At 33.0% G+C, this 20,224-nt stretch overlaps 1 pseudogene; it reads left to right on the top strand.

Moving 5' to 3' along the window:
• Nucleotides 1-12,180: 12,180 nt before the first annotated feature.
• Nucleotides 12,181-20,213, top strand: LOC142616644 (putative disease resistance protein RGA1; annotated as a pseudogene).
• The last annotated feature ends 11 nt before the right edge of the window (nucleotides 20,214-20,224 follow it).

Below are 20,224 nucleotides of genomic sequence, written 5' to 3'. Positions count from 1 at the left end.
TTCTTTGTCAAAAAGCTCCACAAATGTCTATCTCTAAAAGATGAAAAGAGCTAAAAAAGCCTTGTTTAGAAAACTAGTTTTGCTAGGAAGGTGGAGCAAATATGTATTAAAATGTATGGTGCCATAGCCAAAGGTGTATTTGTCAAAAATATCAAAAAGTTCTTGGCAGCGTTGTTCAAAAATTTGAGTTGTATTTGATCAAAAGTATGAAAAATGGAATCCAAATGAAAAGCTTTCAATCAAATGCAAAAAATTTGGTGGGGGGTCATATATGTTTATTTCTATAAGTGAGATAGGTCACTTGTTTTTGTACCAGTTGTGTATGACTTGATTAAGTTGATCATTGAAACTTTATACTACACTATGAACTAGTTCATACTTGATTCACACACACAATACATAAGTTTAATGTTCAATGAATGCTTATTTCATTTGTGTGATTGTATGTGCTCAAATGTAATATGTGTATTTAATTGCTTGATGTTCAAACTCGAAAAGATTTTTGAGTATTTTATATGTTTTGGAAGTGTTTGTATGTACCTTTTTTGTGTTAAGAGTTTTTCCAAACAGTCCATATTTTTTTTGTTGAAAAACTCCTTCAAAGGCATTTTTGCCAGTAAATTGCAAGTAAGAACCTACCCGTGAAAATGACAAAGCCTTTTTCAGTTTTTTCAGAATTTTACACAGAGTGTTTTGTGACTTCCTCACGACTCTTTTGCGAGAAAAAGCTTCTCACGAAACCTGTCTTGTGCTTCAGAGGTCATTTTGCGAATAACTTCGCGAGTAGCTTACCTGCGAAATGAGTGGATTTTCAGTTTTTAAAGGGAAAATAGTGACAGTTTTTCAAATCTATCTTTTTGCCTCTTTCGTGCCTCTCTCAACCCAAAACACCTTTTCACTCAAAATCTCACCCAAATCTCAAGAACTTTCATCCCTAAGACTCATCTAAGATATGTTTTAATATTTTTTTTTTTATTCTTGAATACATAGATTAAGTCTTAGATTCTAGGATTTCTAGGGTCGGGTTATTTTTGAAAGGGGTTGGGAAAATTTTATTTTCTTGAATTTTTTTAAAAAAAATTTTCTTGATTGGGTTGTGTCCCATTGTGTTTATTTGTGTTTGTGTTTGTGTTGGACCCAAGTGGCATTTTAACATGTATTTAGGCAAAATTTCAACATGTTCATGCATTGTTTTACATGTTAGTGGTGTGTATGTACTTTAAGTGTTTGATAAAATGCCTAAATGACATTTTCTTGTTGTTTTGAACTCCGATGAGTACCAAACTTTGGGGTTTACCATGTTTTTATATTCTTAACATCTTTTAAATATTGGTTGTATGTTTCACACACTTTGCCCCATGAGTGCCTTGTCATACATTGTTCATGTCTTTCACATGCACACCATAAGCACACTTGAGTCACACTTGACGCACACACTTAATCACTTGACATGTTTTGTATTTCATTATTGCTATATAAGTCTTGCTAGACCTTTAGCAATTAAAACATGATCTTATGACTTTGTTTTATAGTTTTTATGTAATTTTAGGACCTTTTTGTTGAATTTTATGGACAAACTTGTATCTAATCAAATTTGTTTCCACGTTTGTGTTTGTTTGTTGTTTGTTTGTGTGGTTGTTCATTTGGCAGATGGATCATCATTCCTCTCACAGTAAAGAGTAAGTGATTGACCTCACGTCATCTATTATATCAAAGAGGACCCATCATTTGTCCGGTGATTTTGACAATAAGAGATTCAAGACTCTCTTAGATTTTCAATCTTTCTCCAACAACTTCGAGGGTGCACCTACTGTGGTGGAACGGGTTGTAAGATTTGACACCCTAGGATCCACTTTCATCCCTAAGATATTTGCGGAGAAGAATTTTAGGATCCCGTTGTTTAGCAATTTTTAGGATCCCATTGTTTGGCAAATTTGAGGATCCCGTTGATGAATTGATCAAAGAATTTTACTCGAACACTTGGTTCACTGAAATTGAACTGAAATACTGGGTTCAAGGAAAGGATTTTAACATCACTCCGGATTATCTAGCAAAAATTCTTCACATTAATTGTCCAGAGAATGTGGACATTTCACCATATGATGATAGACTAGCTCCAATAACAAAGATTCTTGACATTCTAGAAGCTGAACATGAAGTTTCTTCCAAAGGCACTTCCTTTAGGATTGCAAAATTTGAACCAGAGTTGAAGACTCTCATAATGATCATGTTTTTCAACCTATACCCTTTGTCAAACACTGGCTTCATCAATCTCAGAAGAGCACAGTTTTTGTGTGATCTTATCAAAGGAGTTCAAATTGACATTTGTGCTCATATATTTTAGATCATGGGGAAAATGGTAGGACGATCAGTTGCAAGAATGTGTCTTCCCTTTTGCAATCTTGTCACAAAGATCATGGTTCTTAAAGGTGTTCGTACACCAAAAGATGGACTTGCTTCATCAATGACCAATATCATTGATTTCACTTCAAATGAGCAAGAGTCATTACTCTGCTAAAAGGGTAAAGCATAGTCCTTCTAAGACTCCAAAAAGTGAATCCTCCTAACACGCCACTCCTTCTGGACAACGATCAGTTGCTCCCATTATCCCTGAGCAACCCAAGATTACATTTCCTTACATTCCCTAGCCTTAGTCTACTAGCACTCAGTCGGGACCATCTAGCTCTCATTCCGATAGGTTGACAACCTTGGTTGAGGGATTGCATAAGCACATTTCTAGTATTGCTAATGTCATATACTCTACCAACAACCAAGTTCAGATTTGTCTAACCACCATTGAGACACAGTTGGATGAGATCCAGAGCAAGCTAGAGGAGAGCCTTTAGCTATTCTTACCAAAAAGGGGGAGAGCACTTATTGTGTGAATAGCTTTGACTATAGCATATAGTAAGAGGGAGAGCATCACATGAAATGAGGTGTGCATATTGAAAGGGGGAGATCAGTGGGCTCAAAAGGAGGAAGCTAACCTACAACCACTTACCACTCACACTTTTGGATAGTCTAACCATATTGTTTGGCTAGTCTAGTTTTTTAATGCTTTTATAGCTTTTGGATGTTTATAGTGCTTTCGTTTAAAGTTTTCAAGTACTTTAGTTTAAAACTCAGTTTTTCTTTAGCACTGTTGTGTATCTTGGTTTTTATAGCCGTTTTGAAGTTTATTGCTTTCTATTGTTTATAGCTTTAGTCTCTTTAATGCATCATGTATTTGTTGGACATGCAATTGATTTTAGCATTGCTCGCAATTGCATTGTGTGTCCGGATGATTATTTACTAGATAAATATTCATTGTGGTCATTTTCTAATGACTATTCATGTTTGATCAAATTATGCTTTATAACTTACATTTCATTTGGTATCTTGATTGCATTTTACTTGTTCTTTATACATGTCTTGTGTTCTACTTGTCTCGTACTTAATGAAGTTTATTTGTTATGTGCAAGTATTTCAGGATACAGGTGTATATAGTTCAAGTACTTCATAGCCTTTAGATTTAGGTGTGAGTGAGCTTTGCATGTATTCCCAAACTCACGTTAAAGTCTAGAGTCAATTTATGGGTTTTGTCACGGAATAGCCAAAGGGGGAGATTGTAAAGTTGTGATTTCCAACTATTTTGTGTTGGCTTTAATTCCGTGCCAAATTTTATTGTAATTTCTTCAATCATTTTCCCTGTATGTATATGGGTTTAATTGTAAGGGATAAGTGTGAGAAATCGGTGAAGAATCAAGCTTCAAAAGTTGATCAAGTGGATTTCCCGATTGTCTAGTGAGAAGCAAGCCGCAAAAAGAGCCACGTGTAGAGCACATGACTAGAAGATGAAAAGTCGTGTCAGGCTGGATTTTTCGCGACTGTCTCGTGGGTAAGGCCAACCAGTGAATGACCCGCAAAACTTTTTGTTTGACAAAAAGTTGTGTTTGCTTTACCAAGTCTTTACCCATACTATATATACCATTATTACCCACAAATTGTAAGGAGTGCTTTTTTAGAGAGAATACACTAGAAAATTCACTTGAGAGATATAGATTGTTATACCCACAATCATCTACACATTTTCTTGTGGTTTTCCTTAACTGCTACCTCTCCATCTCTAGATCTTTGAAAGGTTGCTAACCCAAACACTTAACACACCAATACTGAATGTAAAGTGAGATTTTGGTGCTGCTGGGAAGTATTGGAATAAGCCATTCATTGGCAAATGCAGTCGGGTGTATTGCGAGATCTGGAAAGTTAGAGAAGACAAAGTTCCGAAAAGTTAGTTGACAGCAAAACCTTGGAGAGCTCAAGTACATGGGATAGACTAGGTTTAGAGGGTCTTTTGTTATCCATGTACTCTAACTTTATTCTTTCGTGGATCGATTTCGGCTTGGAGGGTCACAAAGAGGTTTTTCACACAGTTCTTCAGTTTCTTCAATAGAACATCTCGGTGCTATCTTGTGTTTGCATCCTTCTTCCTTACTTTTTAAGCTTTCATTTTTATTGATGATGATGGATAAATATAGCTTAGGGTAGTTCTATCGGTTCATTGCGCTTATTTATTCTTGTTCCACACTTTTTCTAAGTTAGAGTAAAAGTAATCCAGCCGTAATTTTTATTTGGAGATTTGAACAAGCTCTTGTGTTTTTGCACAAATCCGAGCTTTCAAAGATGATGCAAATATTGAGATATATCACCTCACAATGAGCTCAATCTAGGAGTGATCACTAAGGCACAAAGATTAACTCAAATAAATATAAAATTTGTGGAGTTATGCTACTATCTTAGACAATGGAAATATGTTTCTGGAATATTCTTTTGTGATATATGTTTTTGTTCTAGTGTTTTTTTTCTTCATCTTCTTTCTCTTTTATCTTTTATTCTCTAATTGCTACTTCCCCTTTGCTTTTGGTTTTGTTTACTGCCTATATGATGAGAATCTGCCAAACTTAGTACAACTTGTTTTTTCATTTTCTTTTTTGGATAAGTTATTGACAAACCATAATCATTTATTCTGCAGAGAACTAGAGACTCATAACAGTTGTTTCCAAAATAATTTGTTAACTGGTGATTAGTGAGTCTGTAACTGTCTGTTATAAAAGGATGTCATCGTTTAAGGTATAACTTGTTCCACCCCTCTTTAGTCCTTCCTTAGAAGAAATCCATAGTCATATAATGTTCATAATGAACACTGAAGTTCATTTACTTTTTCTCTTTATGCATAACAATGTATTGTCTAATTGAAAGATATCCTCCATACTTGATTCCCTTCGGTATGACTCATTGTGTTTTGCTAATATTTATTTAACATTAACACTTCACATTGCAGTTACAATAGTGCCAAACTGCTCTGATTTGTAAGTTATGGAGCTCTCCTTAGTGGAGTATTATCCTATTTCTGATACTTCTGTATATCTTGTGCAACTTTGTGGTTCATTGGTTGTACTTAAATGAAAGTAGTTTTTTTATTGGTAAGGTACTAGATATTCATGCATTCGTTAGTCTTGAACCAAGATCCCATCATTTTTTCTAATTATTTAAGATAAAGATCATTAATTATCTTATGATTAGCTGCAGTTTAGTTCTTGCTGGTTTATTCCTTGCACTAGAGCCACTAATAGTACACAATGTATTCATGATGATGGTTTGAATCTTGACAACTAATATCGGTGTTATTGAAATTTTCAACTTAAAAAAATAACTTATTTTACTATTTAGCTTATTTTTGCTACATTCATGGGTCTCACTACACTTTTTGATACTATTCATGGGTTCTACTGTACTATTTCAGCTAACTTTTACATTTATTTACAGTATTTTCAAATAAAAGTTTTTAGTTTCAGCAAAACTAGTCGCTAACCCATGTGATGCACGGGATAGTTAAATAAATATTTAATTAATCAATCTCACATTAAAAGAAAAAGCTAGTTAAATAAATATTTAGTTAATCAACCTCACATTAAAAGAAAAAGCTTAAAGAATCAAGGAAAGGCTGATTTGCCCACCAAGAAAAAGCTAAAAAGGAAAGAGGAAAAAAAAAAAAAAGACATTGAATAAGAAAGAAAGAAAAAACTATTTTATTATTTTATAGAAAATAATGTTAAAAACTAAAGCAACGTTAATATAATAGGAAATCTATTTGCAAAGGATTGCAACCTTTGTATGTTTACTTGGCTCAAGGTCAAAATCCAAATTCAATTTTAAAACAATGAAAACACACTTCATATTAATTGTAAATCAGTCTCACTAAATAAATTCACTTTTTGCTCTAATGTATTTTATAGATCAAATACTGTCAAAAGAATTCCAATAAACACTATTGTCACATCTATATTTGTTGTAGGCATTTAATTTACATAGAAGTCAATAGCAACCACAATAGCTATCACGGTTGCTCAATGCTATGACAATCTAGATCCAAACATTCTCCTTCTAGAATCTCATCTCTTTTCTTTAAACCTGTACATCAAACTTAGTGAACATGAATCCCCCTCATCTTCATGGAAGAACAAAAGAAAATGAAGTTGATAGCTTTATATTTATTGGCTGCTTTGCAAAGGAACACCACTCCTTCAACTGATGACGTAAGTGTAGCCTATACATAATAATCACCAAAGGCAATGGTGAAATTGACCAAAACATCAATTATAGATCTGAAAATAACATGTATACATATACCATATAAGAGGTTAATAATCACTGATAATTGTCCACAAAACCACATTAAAAAAAAAAAAAACAACAACAACAACAACAAAATACGCATTACAAATTAATGCCAAGTGCATGTTCTTCCCAAATGATCTCTTAGGCAACCCCTTTCATGTTGACCATAGACTAACCCAATTTCCTAAATCAAAACCAATCCACCACAACATCAAAACCTAAGTCATATTTAAAATCCAAATTTTCAAAAGGGAAAACAAAAACCTTACCAATGGATGTATACAGAGGGTTGTATATAGAAATGGACCCAAATTAGGGTTTCAACCGCTATAAAACCACTTCTAATTCAAAACCAAATCTACCACAATTACATACAATGCATTTAGTGAGTCATTGTGGTGTAATGCATAGACTTGTTTGATAAAATATGTCAAAGTATCTGCATGGAATTAGGGGAAGGAGAAATAAATTGAAAGCAATGGGATAATGTTACTATATTATTTTCTTGGACACCTGCCATGCTTGGTTAGTTAACAATCAATGACATTTTTTTCTTTAATGTAGGATGAGAGCACGGGTGGTGTTTCAGCGTGTTAGCAATTCCTATGACAACTAAAACCAAGAGACACAAACCATGAAGTCAACTTAAAAAAATGCAAGTATAACTATCAAATTCTAAATAAATAAATAAAAAAGCAAAAGGGAGTGAGATTTTTTTTTCAAATAGGTAGTGTACATGTTCTAAATGGGAACGAAAAGATTCTTTGCATCACACCTAATACGTTGTAGGGTACAAATTCTAAATGGGAGTAAAAATAGTCTTTTCATTCCCATTTAACACATTTTATTTATGATATTGTTAGGTGTACTAGAGGCATGTTAGGACATGTTTCAATTCCCAATAAGTCAATAGCAACATAAATCTATAATACAAAGAGCAAGAATTTCCCAATTCAATATAATTGAAGAAAGAAAACCTTGGATTTGAAGTGCAACCGCTAGTCATGGAGGACTCATACTTAGGCTTGCAGGAATTAGTGCGACCAAATCATGCTCTGATCAGGTTTCAGAGACCTATTTGAAGGCTTCTTAGAAGGGTCAACAGATACAAATTTGAGTAAAGCAACAATCCCTAATTGGCACAAGATTACCTGCAAAAAACAGTGAAACCATTCAAACAAAACCCAAATAACTCAACATATCAAAGTATGTAGTGTTTAGAGAGAGAGAGTAACAATTAGATAGAAAGGACTCAAGGTCACACACAAACCCAATAGGCAAACACAAATTGAATATACCAATATGAATATGTATGTGGAGCTTATATAGGTCAGTCCCACATACATATATAGATGTGTTCAATACATCTATTCCATAAGAAAATTTTTGACAGAACCTAACATTATAAGGTGACATCCAAAGCATAGCATTAGAGTACTATTACCTAGCTTTGCCATTTACGCAACATATATTCAAATAAAAATAATTTTATGTAGTGAAGTCATTGGTTGCAACATCATTTCCAGCCTTTTAAAATGATTGTTTAAATAAAAGTACAACATTTAAAAAGAAAACCAAAATTCCAAAGAACTTATCAGTAAAAATGATTACTCTTAACCAAAATTCTAAAAACTTACAGTTCTCTATTAACAAAATTATAACTCACAGTTCTAGTTAGGAGTTGCAATACAAATTCTCACCAACAGTACCAGCTCTAATTCAAAGATAACCCAAAACAATCAACTTATAGCAACTAATAACTTGAAATACAAAACTTAACAGCATAAAACTCATATAAAGAGAGCAATAAAAAATTTCAGACTTTTTCAACCAATCCAAACATATTCTAATTTTTACCAATCCAAGATAAAGGACTTTCACAAAACAGATGTAAATTTTTGACCAAGCCTTTCATCTACACTGATTCTAATTTCATTGAGACATTTTGTCAAAAACTTAGGGTTGGCCTATTTTCACAAGGGATACCAATTCTTATACATACCAGCTAACCTTTGAAAAGCTAACCTTGCATTGTATCAAAGTTTTGTGATTCTTGAAGAGATCACGAATCTAAAGGTTTTATCATCTGTGTGAGGGTCTTCAGATCTGATTGAAGATCATAAAATTTTAAAACTAAAAAAATGTTAGTGATTTAGATAGATAAATAATTATTAATATTACTTAAAAGGCAAGGCTAAAACCAAAAGAATTATTAATCTTTGTAGGAAAGAACTCATAAGAAAAAAAAGTTTTTTCCTCAAAAAGAATATAAGAATTTTTAATACTCTTTGAAGATAAATCTATAAAACTCAAAAGAATACTGTCTCTCTCTGTTTTTGAAGCCAAAAGAATGTTGTTTTTTAAAAAGTTCAAAACAAAGTTTAAATATTTTTTGAAGACAAAGCTAAGAGTCAAAAAGATCTATTAATAATCTCTGAAGTCTAGTATGTATCGTTACGTTCCACCAAAATTTTGGGGATTTTGCTGAAAAATGGAAACTCAAAAGAGACTTATAGCCTTTTCCAATTCAAACTGACTTAACAGTCTTCTACTCTTTTTCAAACCACAAACCCATGGTCTATTACATTAAGGCCTATGGCCTCCTTTACAACTCAAACGGACTCATAGTCATTGGAACTTGGGTTGTTGCTCTCCCCCACTCTACCCTCTACCCAAAAAAGAAGTCCAAAAAAATGCTACCAAATTGGTGTCCCTATTTTAGCTCTATGTTAAATTTAAAGGTTTCTCTAAAAGAAACCACAATCTAGGTTGGGATGTTTAAAAATCCTAATCTTAGAAGACTATAATTGCGGTTTAAATCATTGACATTCTAGAATTGTTGTTGGCAACTACAAAATTGGAAGCAAGGCTTCATTGTTGTTAATCTATATGCTGTGCGAATTATATTTAAGCTATACGGATAATTGTCTACTTTTGTAAACATGTAATGATATGTACTCTTAAGTCAACCAATGATTTTAGCTAATTAATTGAATTGAACCCCAGGTTTGATAATAAAAAAAAAAAAATCAACTTTATGCAATTTTTATCGAAAGTCTCAAAAAATAAGAAGAAGAAGAAGAAAACGAACCCTAATTTTCTGAAACAAAGTTCTAATTCAACCATCTGATGCAATTTGCCTAGTTTTGATGGCTGTTATCAGCGCTTAAAGGTGGAGATTAGTGGTGCCTTCTTTCAATTTTGGACCTAACAATGTGGGGATGGCTTCTTGGTGAGATTGATTTTCAGTGTTGGGTTTTGGGGAAGGAGAGGGCAGAGAAATAGAGAAGAGAGAGGAATGACAGGGGTCTACGTTTTGGAGGAAGAAGAAGGCTAGTTTTATATTTATTGGGTTTTGGAAAAGATTTTTTTTTTTCTTTTTGCATTCATTTTTATTTTTTATTTTTTGGTTTCAGAAAAGTTTTTTTTTTTGTGTGTTTATGTTTTTTTTTTTTTAAATATTGTGCTAACATGGAAAATTGTGAGAGCTTCAGAGATTTCAGTTATATATATATAAGCGAATTTCAAACAGACCTATATTATGTTGTTAAACTTAGAATATAGAATTGGATTTGTGTAGAATTGCTTGGTTTTTAGGTGTTTCCCTCTTTAATGGTAAGTACTACCATGAGAACTTGAGGTGTGCAAGGATCTGGATTTTTGATATATGTGTGTGGTTGTAGTACATTGAATGAGATTTGGACCCGATTACATAATATTTGTGTTTTGGTATAAAGATTTTGTAATGTGTGGTTCTTGTGCATGATTGTGGTTTTTTTTTTTTAAATTAAAGAAAAAAAAACTTATTATGAGGGTTAGAAGTCTCTAAAATAATCTTATTTACCAAGAATTGTACTTTTAAATCTTTTAACCCTTGTTATAATGTTTTCAAGGGCTGGCAATCCTCAATAAAAGATAGAGCACTTGTTTTGAGGGCTACTAATTGTGTTGAAATTTCATTTTTGACTTCGTAAGTTTCAAAGATTATTGAGGGTCGGTTAGGCTCTTAAAATAATTTTTATAGAGATTGTTTTTATACATTTTTCGAGCATTTTGACCCTTGAAAAAAAGCCAACATTGTTGTAGTGGAGGAAAAAAATAATGAATGAAAAGATCATATACCAAATATAGAAGGAATTTCATTAAACATATGGAATGCAATATCAAAAGGACATATATAGAACAGGTGAATTCAAATCAACCCAAAAGATGATTCAAAGGAAAAACATACATTTTTTCATGCCATCCAGCAATCATGGTTCCAAACACCTTGCTTGCTTGGTTCTCCCTATCAAACACGAAACAGTTCATTCAGTTTAGGCCAAGAATTGTCAAAAAATGGCCCAAATTGAATGATGTATTTGAATGGCCCAAATAGATATCTGAGATCATACCTATTTGCCTCCGAAAAAACAAGACCTAAGCCTTGTCCATATTTTGTTTTTCTCTCAAAATGTTATTCACGCGAACTTGTGTGTAGGGACAAGACATCCATTATTCACGTGAACTGGGTCAAACCTGTTTCTGAAATCACCACAACCATATCCAAGCAAAAAACCTTTTATCAAAACCAGTGATTCAGTAATCAGATATTCTTGACAAAAGAAGAAAGTGTACAAAAGCCATGTCGAGTCCTTTAATAATTTGAATTCCAACTCCATAGATCATGAAGCAATTATTGACGGTGCACAAACAAAGACTCCTTGTGAGAATATAATAGAGGCCACAGGCTCACAATGCGTACACATAATCTTGCGAATTTTCGTCATCGCTTCTCCTACAATCAATCAATCATGGCATCTCATCATCACTCACTTCTTTCTTTTGCTGCATTGGCAACTACATTCTCCATTGTCTTGCTTTGTATACTCTCTCTCATTGAGGCTCTCAATGAAGGCTTCGCGTGGGAATAAAAAAGCAAATTGGACCTTTTTCCTTAATCTAGGTCCTATAAAGAATAAGATGATGAATTCAATTTCTGCAGATCTGTTCCTTTTACGTTTCAAAATCAATTTCTCTGTGCTTGAAATTTGCATATTTGTTTAATATTAATTCTTCTAGAATAACTATTTGTCATTGTTCATTCTCTACCCTATTGCTTCCCTTCTAATTGCCATATGCTCTATGCGTACTTTGCCCCATCCTTGCTACTCTGATTGTTTTTCCTGCCCCCATCCCTTCTCTGTAGTAGTATATTTGGAAGGTAAGCACACTATTTCCCACTTCAACCACTATTTTCAATTCCTGTAACTTCTCTCCGGTGCTTTTCCTATTTGAATTTCTATATTTAAAATTTTCTCCTCCTGCTAAATTGTCTAGGGTTTTCCTTTGATCCCTATTGAAGGATAGATTGGTTTATTGTCTTTCTTTGGATGCTTTGTCTCATATTATCATCTATGTATTTTGGTTTGGGTAACATTAGGGATTTTTGCTCTTGGGTAACGTTAGGGATTTTTACCTTTGCTACTTTTAAATCTAACACTTTATAGTTTAGGATAATTTATATTTTTTTTACAGTGAAATTATGGTTTCCTGGATTATGGTTTCCTGGATGACTTATTGGATAAAATCTCCACTGAGGCCTTGTGACGGCAAGTAATGACTCGTGGCAAGAAGGCCAAAGAGGTACGCATCTTCTTTTCCAAATCTAACCAGCTTGCATATGGTCTTATAATGGGTCCTGAGGTTAAGGCCATGAAGGAGAGGTTTGATGCTATTGCAGCTGATAGGAAGTTCCATTTAGAGGAGCGTTCTGAGGAGGAACAAGGCAAGTATAAGATAAAAGAGCAGACTTACTCTCATGTACATGCTGAAGCTGTTATAGGGAGGGAGGAGGATAAAAATGCCATTATTGAATCTCTGTTGGATCCCAATGTTAAGGAGAATGTTTCTGTCCTTCCGATAGTTGGTATCGGGGGACTAGGAAAGACGGCACTTGCTCAACTTGTCTTCAATGATGAAGAAATCAAGAACCATTTTCAACTAAAATTGTGGGTGTGTGTCTCTGACAATTTTGATGTGAAGATAATTGTTGAGAAAATATTGGAATGTACAAAAAATGAGAAACGAAAAGACCTTGAAATGAACACATTAGTCAATGATCTTCAAAAAGAAATTAATGGAAAAAGATACTTGCTTGTGTTGGATGATGTGTGGAATGAGAATTGTGAAAAATGGCTTAGGTTGAAAGATATTTTGACGGGTGGCGTAAGAGGCAATGGAATATTATTGACTACACACATTAAAAAAGTGGTAGAGATTACAAAATCTATGCAATTGCACTTGTTAAGGGGTTTAATGATCAACAGTCTTGGTCTTTATTGAAGAAGATGGCGTTTAAAGAGGGGGAAGAATTGAAGACTACAAGTTTTGAAAAAATTGAGAATGAGATTCTAAAGAAGTGTGGAGGGATTCTGCTTGCTATAAGAGCAATAGGAGGTCTGTTGTATTTAAAAAAATCTGTAAGAGAGTGGCAATTATTCAAAGATAATGAACTTTTGAATATATCTGAGGAAGACAATGATTTTTTACAAACATTAAAGTTGAGTTACCACTACAACAAAAAATGTTTATTACAATAAAAAAAATCGTTGCAATAACATCGACGTCGTTGCAATAGTTTATGCGAAGTGTTGTAATAAAATTTGAGGTAATAAGTTTGTCCTAAAAAAAAATTTTGTTGCAATAAACCTTAAATATTTTAATGAAAATTTTGGTGTAATAATATATTTGCTATTGCAATAAACAATTTATTACTTCGAATATCTTGTAGTAATAGGCTGTTATTTCATGAATTTTATTACAATAGATTGTAAAGAATTGACAAAAATAATTTGGGTTCAAATTATTGCAACGGTATATTTATTGTAATAGTTAATTTTTCCCATATTTTGTTTTACAATAGATTGTAAAATAATTGGAATTAGATCATTGTAATAATATATTCATTGCAGTTTCATGCTTGTCATTGCAATAAATTGTAAAATAATTGATATTTTAGTTATTGCAATGTTAAATTTGTTGCAATAAGCCATCTCTTTGAAATTTCTATTATAATATATCGCAAAGTATATAATTAGTATCAAGTTATTACAATGGTTTCTTCAATTTAAGTTATTAAAAAAAATTGATTTCTTTAATTTAAGTTATTGCAAAAAAATTTCTAAATTCAATTTAGTATTAAAATCTCTATTGCAACTGAAAATTATAAATTATTACAACTAATTATTATTAATGTAATAATTTAATATTTTTAAGTTACTATTGCAACGACTTTTAATTTTTAGATGTGATATTATGTCTAATACCACTATACTAATTTTGTTGTATTAATACTTGATGTAATAGACTTATTTTGATGTAGTGTACGATTATCTCCCATCACATTTGAAGCAATGCTTTGCTTTTTGTAGTATATTTCCAAAGGTTTATGAGATTGAAAATACGAGTTTGATTTATATGTGGATGGCGCAAGGATTCATCAAATTGTATAACAAAAAGAAATGTCCAAAAGATGTTGGTGATGAGTATTTTATGGATTTGCTTTGGAGATCTTTCTTTCAAGAAGTTGAAGAAGATGAACTTGGTAATATTTCAAAATTCAAAATACATGATCTCATGCATGATTTAGCAATAAAAGAAATGGGATTAGAGAGCATTACCATTTATTTAAAAGAGAAAGATATTGACAAGAAAACTCATAATGTGTCATTTGGGGATACATTGTACTCATTATCGAAAATTCCGACCTCATTATATAGAGCAAGAAGGATAAAGACTTTTCTTTTGCCATGTCAACCAAAGTATAGGAATATAAATTTGGACCATTCAACTTGTAGTGACATTATTGTAAGTTTTAAGTTCATACACTTGTTGGATTTGCATAACATGGGGATTAAAACAATTCCAAATTCTATCAAAAAGTTGAAGCGTCTAAGATATCTTGATCTTTCTGACAATAGAGACATTGAGATGCTTCTTAATTCTATTGTAGAGTTATACAATTTGCAAACACTTAAACTCATTAGGTGTTATAATCTTAAAGAATTGCCAAGAGATATTAACAAATTAGTCGGTCTCAAGTTTCTTGAGATTGGTAGGTGTTTGGGTTTGACTCATATGCCAAATGGACTGGGCAATTGACTAATCTACAAACATTGTCAAGATTTGTGATGAGTAAGGGTAGGATTGATTCAGTGCCTAGGAGCTACGATGAATTAAAGGAACTTGACAGGCTAAATGAGCTAAGAGGAAATTTGTTAATTGAAAATCTCAAACAAGTAAAAGATGCCCCTTTAGAGTGTGTTTGGATAGAACTTATTGCTTAAAACTAAAAACTAAAAACTGAAAACACTATAACAAAATAATTTTTAAATGTGTAAAAAGTACTGTTCATGTCAAAAATTACTGTTCATTGGCCTAAAATCACTGTTTATGACTAATGAACAGTGATAGACGCGCTGAAAAAAAAAATAAAAAAATAGAAGCCCAGACGTGGATGCTGGACATGGACGCGCTATCCAAACTCCACCTTAGAGTATAAGGATGCAAATTTGAAAGAGAAACAACACCTTAATGGGTTGGACTTAAATTGGATAGAAGAAGACATTGATGAGATGGGTGTTGGTCATGATGACATGTCAGTGGAAGACTTGCAACCACATATAAATCTCAAAGCATTGAGTTTAAAGCAGTAGAGGGGAGTGATAGTTCCATGTTGGCTTGCATCACTCACAAATCTTGTCCAATTTAAATTAGATTCATGTAAAAAAATGCCAATATCTTCCACCGTTGGACCAATTGCCTTCTCTCAAAATTATCTATTTATGCGGATTGGATTGTTTAGAGGAAAATTCTTAGGTAGTCCCGGAGTATAGTGAAATAGTGCTCCCTCCTCTCACATTCATTGTGGACCCCACCATGAATTTAATGAGCGAATCCCACCATGAATGTGAGAGAAGGGAGCACCATTCTCCCTCCGGGAGTACCTAAGAATTACTCTTGTTTAGAGCACATATCAGATTCAAAGAGAAATAACGGTGATTCTTTATTCTACCCATCTTTGGAGAAACTCCATATTTGGAATTGCCCTAATTTAAAGGGATGGTGGTGGGGAAGGGGGATTCTCTTCCTTCATTTCCTCGTCTTTTTGATTTAGAAATTGTTAATTCCCCTCAACTGACTTCCTTTCCTTTGTTTCCATATCTCGAAGAATTGAGGCTAAGTAATTGTAGCTTGAAGCAGTCATTGGAGAGGATGATGATAAACAACAAGGCTTCTTCAGGGAATCTACCATCAATCGCTTCTTCTTCTTCTTCTTCTTCTTCTTCTTCTTCTACAATTGTTGCCCCTCTCTCCAAATTACGTTTGATGAAAATAACTAACACGGAAGAAGCTTTGCCAGAGGAGTGCCTGTGAAATCTCATTTCTCTCCATACTCTATATCTAGACAATTGTCGTCTTCCTCAAGGCATGCGGTATCTTACTGCACTTCAAGATCTGTATGTTCAGAACTCTGAGGTGGTTGATTTATCCAATGATTGGGATGGGATGGAATGGCAAGGACTTAGGACCCTTCTCTCTTTGCTATTACATCAACTTCCGAAGTTGGTCTCTCTCCCAATGGGACTTCAATACGTCAGCTCTCTATTAAATCTCCATATTTGGCAGTGTCCTAGTTTGATAGATATACCGAAGTGGATCTGCAAACTTGTATCTCTTCAATCACTTCAAATTTGGGATTGCCCTAATTTGGAATCATTGCCAGAAGGAATTGGTGCCCTTACCTCTTTGCAAAAACTAGAGATTAGAAGATGTCCCATCTTACTGAAAAGATGCAAGAAGCAAATCGGAGAAGATTGGCATAAAATTTCGCACATTCCCAATTTGGTTCTGTATCCACAAGAAGAATAGTCAGGTATATAAAAGTCACTATTTTACTCTCAACCTTCGATTAAAAAACAAAAAATCCAAAAGCCCAATTCTTCTTCTCCATTGTTCTCTCTCAACGTCTGTATTTCTTGGTGATTTAATTTCAGATGAAGAAGAACCAAATGAAGAAGCGAAGAAACCTGCTCTTAAGAATTGGGACTTAATTAAAGCTTTTGGGTGCTGCAATTGTTCAACAACTCAACAACTCACTCACTGGTACTATCTCCTTTCTTTTCTTTTCCTTTTCCCCCTTTATCTGCTCATAATATTCTCATTTTTTAAATTATGTTTTGGAAAAAAAATTAATGTGAACTTTCTTTCATTACCCATTGTGTAAACAGAGTCAATATTACTAGGAGAATTGAATTGGGCAACCGTGCCATAAGATTCAGCTCATTGTACAGGTATTCAATTCCTTTTTAAATATATAAGCTTCCAATTTTTTGTTATGTCTACAGATAATGCCATTTATCACAATTTGTTATCTCAGTTAAATCACAATGGGATCATGCTTTGTAGCAAAATATAATGTTCAAGCATCATCGTTTTATTTTGAAATGTAGCTTGATAAGTTGATATTTAGAAGGAAATGTTACTATATGTTACCGAAACATTGAACTATCTAAGTTTTCTCAGTTTGTTGATTTTAATATTGTTGGCTGGTTTGAGCTAAAAAAACATGAATTCTACCACTGACCTGTTTTATAAATTATAACACCAAATATACATTATATTTATTGTCAAAACCACCGATTCATTATTTTTATTGTCATTACAGACTAAATACTGCAGTCAAGACAAATCCTTGTTTTTTTTTTTTTTTTTTTTTATATAAAACTAGTTTTTCTACTGATAGTAACAGTAGAACCTGATGCATCATTCAATGCGAGTACTGCAGACTTTTATCATGTACATTTATATAGCCAGCTTTCAACAACAATATGTGGCTTTCTCAAGTGATTCATCAATGGAGGTAACTCATGTACAATATCCTAACCTCCCTCTCAAGTGTCCTTTGTGCTTCTTTTGTTTCTTCTTTCGCATCTTTGCATCTTCAGATGCTAACATCAATTCTTGTTTTACTGTATTTCACATGCATCAGCACAAGACAAGAAGTAGAGAATAAATATAGGGCCCTATGTGTAAGTGATGTAGTGCTTTTGATCTCAAAGTACATTGAGATACAGACATGATTGCTTTCATACAGTTTGCATATAGCCTCAAGACTCTTGTGAAAGGTAAGCCTACTTATCTAAAATCGCAATTTTTTAACTACTGATTTTGTATATTTTAGTATTTTATATTTGCAACTTTTACTTCTCCTGTCTAATTCTGTTTCTAGGTATAATTTTTGTATGTCCTTTTTTTCCCCTCTAAATATCCAATAATACTTCCCCTAGTAATGTGGGAGCTGTTTCACCAGCTTGTATAGCAAACAAGATGTGTTTGCATCATAGTGCTTTTTTTGAGACATTTTAGCTTTATCTATTGAATGGGAAAGGAAGAGGAAGAGGAGGAATTTAATTCCTGTGAACCAAAATAATATGAATTTATTTGAAAAATGCAGGAGGAAATAGGTCACAAGTGCAATAAGCTACTTAAATCCCAGAGATTGAAATTTATTTTGGAAGGATTTAGCTCTAGTGTGTATACAGGTTTCTCATATCCCTCCAAATTTATCAAGTATTTTTTTTTATCAGTATATAAGTAAGTATTTTATCAAACAAAAAGACTAGGTCCAAATATACAGTCAGTATACTACAGAACCAAATTTCTCAGATACTAATCTCTTTCACTCTTATATTTACCCATTGGTTTCAGGCTGATGAGTTTATCATTTATTGGGCTCCATATGCAAAAACCTGAGGAGAAATGAATACTAAAGCAGGCAAGAATTTGAAAGTGCATGATTTTTTCCAAACTAGACCATGTGAAGTTTACACAGAAACAAGTCTCATTCCTTACCACATTAAATCTTTCCTCATAGGTTTGGCTTCAATTTTTGAGTTTTAAATTTTTTTTTTACTGGAAATATGATAGGCAACATCATCAACAAAGCATTATTCCCAAGTTTTGAGGTTAGCTATGGATCCTCATTTCCTCTCAAAACTTTTTCCTATTTTGAAATATGGTGGAAAACTTATTCACTCACTTATTCACCTTTTTATTTCTAAAACTTTGGTCTGATAGGTTACCATGGATGAAAGCTATAGCTTGGTGTTACCACTCAAAGTATTACTTGCTTTTAAGGATAGCTTAATTTCATGGTGAATGATTTTTGGACTTCTCAACCAGTAAGACTTCGTTGAACAAGGGTTGCTTGGAGATTTCTGTTATTTAATAAAGAAGGCATTTCTTTCATCTTTGGATTAATTTCTTAAGGTTGTTTAGCATAAATCTAACACCTTGTTGGAATTTTTTGTTTAGTGCTCTGTCAGATAGTTTCAGGCTTGCTGGTGTATTTGTATTGCTGCTGTAAAGAGTCATTCTTTTGTTGTCCTGAGTTGTAATTGTCTTTGTGCTCTGTCGGCTGCTTCAGACTTGCTGTTGTATTTGAGTTGCTTGTTTTTGGCTTGGTTTCAATGAAATTTCTGCCTGGTATTCCAAAAATAAAATAAAATCTAGCACCTTCTATTCTCAAGAACAGGAGTTCATAACCTTTCTAATGGCTTTTAAATTGAATACTAGACAACAACAGCTATTAGACAGAAGAGAATAAATGATTTTATTTCCAGTGATTAGAGTTCCAAAGTAAAATTATAAGGTCTTTACACAAATTGGTCCCTTTTTCTTCATTGTTCAAAAAAATTTCCAATTATGTTATATAAGTAAAATCATTTCTGGCAGAAGTTGGTTTTCAAGGTGAAGGCTTCACCTAGACGAGTAAGATCGATTCTTTTAAACATGAACTTCCTCTCTTTTTGGTTGCAGGATGTTGGAATGGATACCAAGGCTTATTTGACTGAAGTCACTGGTATTTTTCTCATTTCCTCTTTTTACCCTTTATCTGCTCTTAGGATCTTCGATATTTAATTTATGGCTTTTGCATTTTAATAAAAAACATGTGACTTTTCCTTCAACATTTTCTTCATTCTAATAAATTGCATCTTTGTATCTCAAATTGTGTTGATGACATGATGTATTTGATGTGCTTCAAATATTGTTTAAACAGAGTAAAATTTGGCTCAAGGTGATATAGAGGTAATATTGCCAAGAGAATTAATTCTTGCAACCATGCTGCTGGAATTAGCTCATTGTATAGAAATTTTGCTGTTTCAAATCCTTTTTATATGTAAGCACCTAACTTGCTGTTATATCTTCAAATCACAGTCATAATAATAATAATAATGACTCACAATTTTCTCTTGTAGCTTGGTCTTATTTGAAAACACAGCTCAATTTTTTAAAATCAGTTGGTAAATTCAAAAAAAATGGAAAATATTCCTATATGTTATCGAAACAGCAAACTACTATATTTTTCTCACTATCAATTTTTGAATAAGGAAAACATAGTTCAAATGACACCCCTTGTGGAAAAGCGGAGACAAAGGGAGAGTTGGAAGGGTTTTATTATTATTTTGGGAGAAATGGAGGTAGGGAGTATTAATAAATGAAAAGAACATCACATGAGTATAAT

This window comes from Castanea sativa, chromosome 11, assembly GCF_040712315.1.
Source record: "Castanea sativa cultivar Marrone di Chiusa Pesio chromosome 11, ASM4071231v1".
In the NCBI taxonomy this organism is placed as follows: Eukaryota; Viridiplantae; Streptophyta; class Magnoliopsida; order Fagales; family Fagaceae; genus Castanea; species Castanea sativa.
This window is presented reverse-complemented; position numbering and strand designations above follow the sequence as displayed.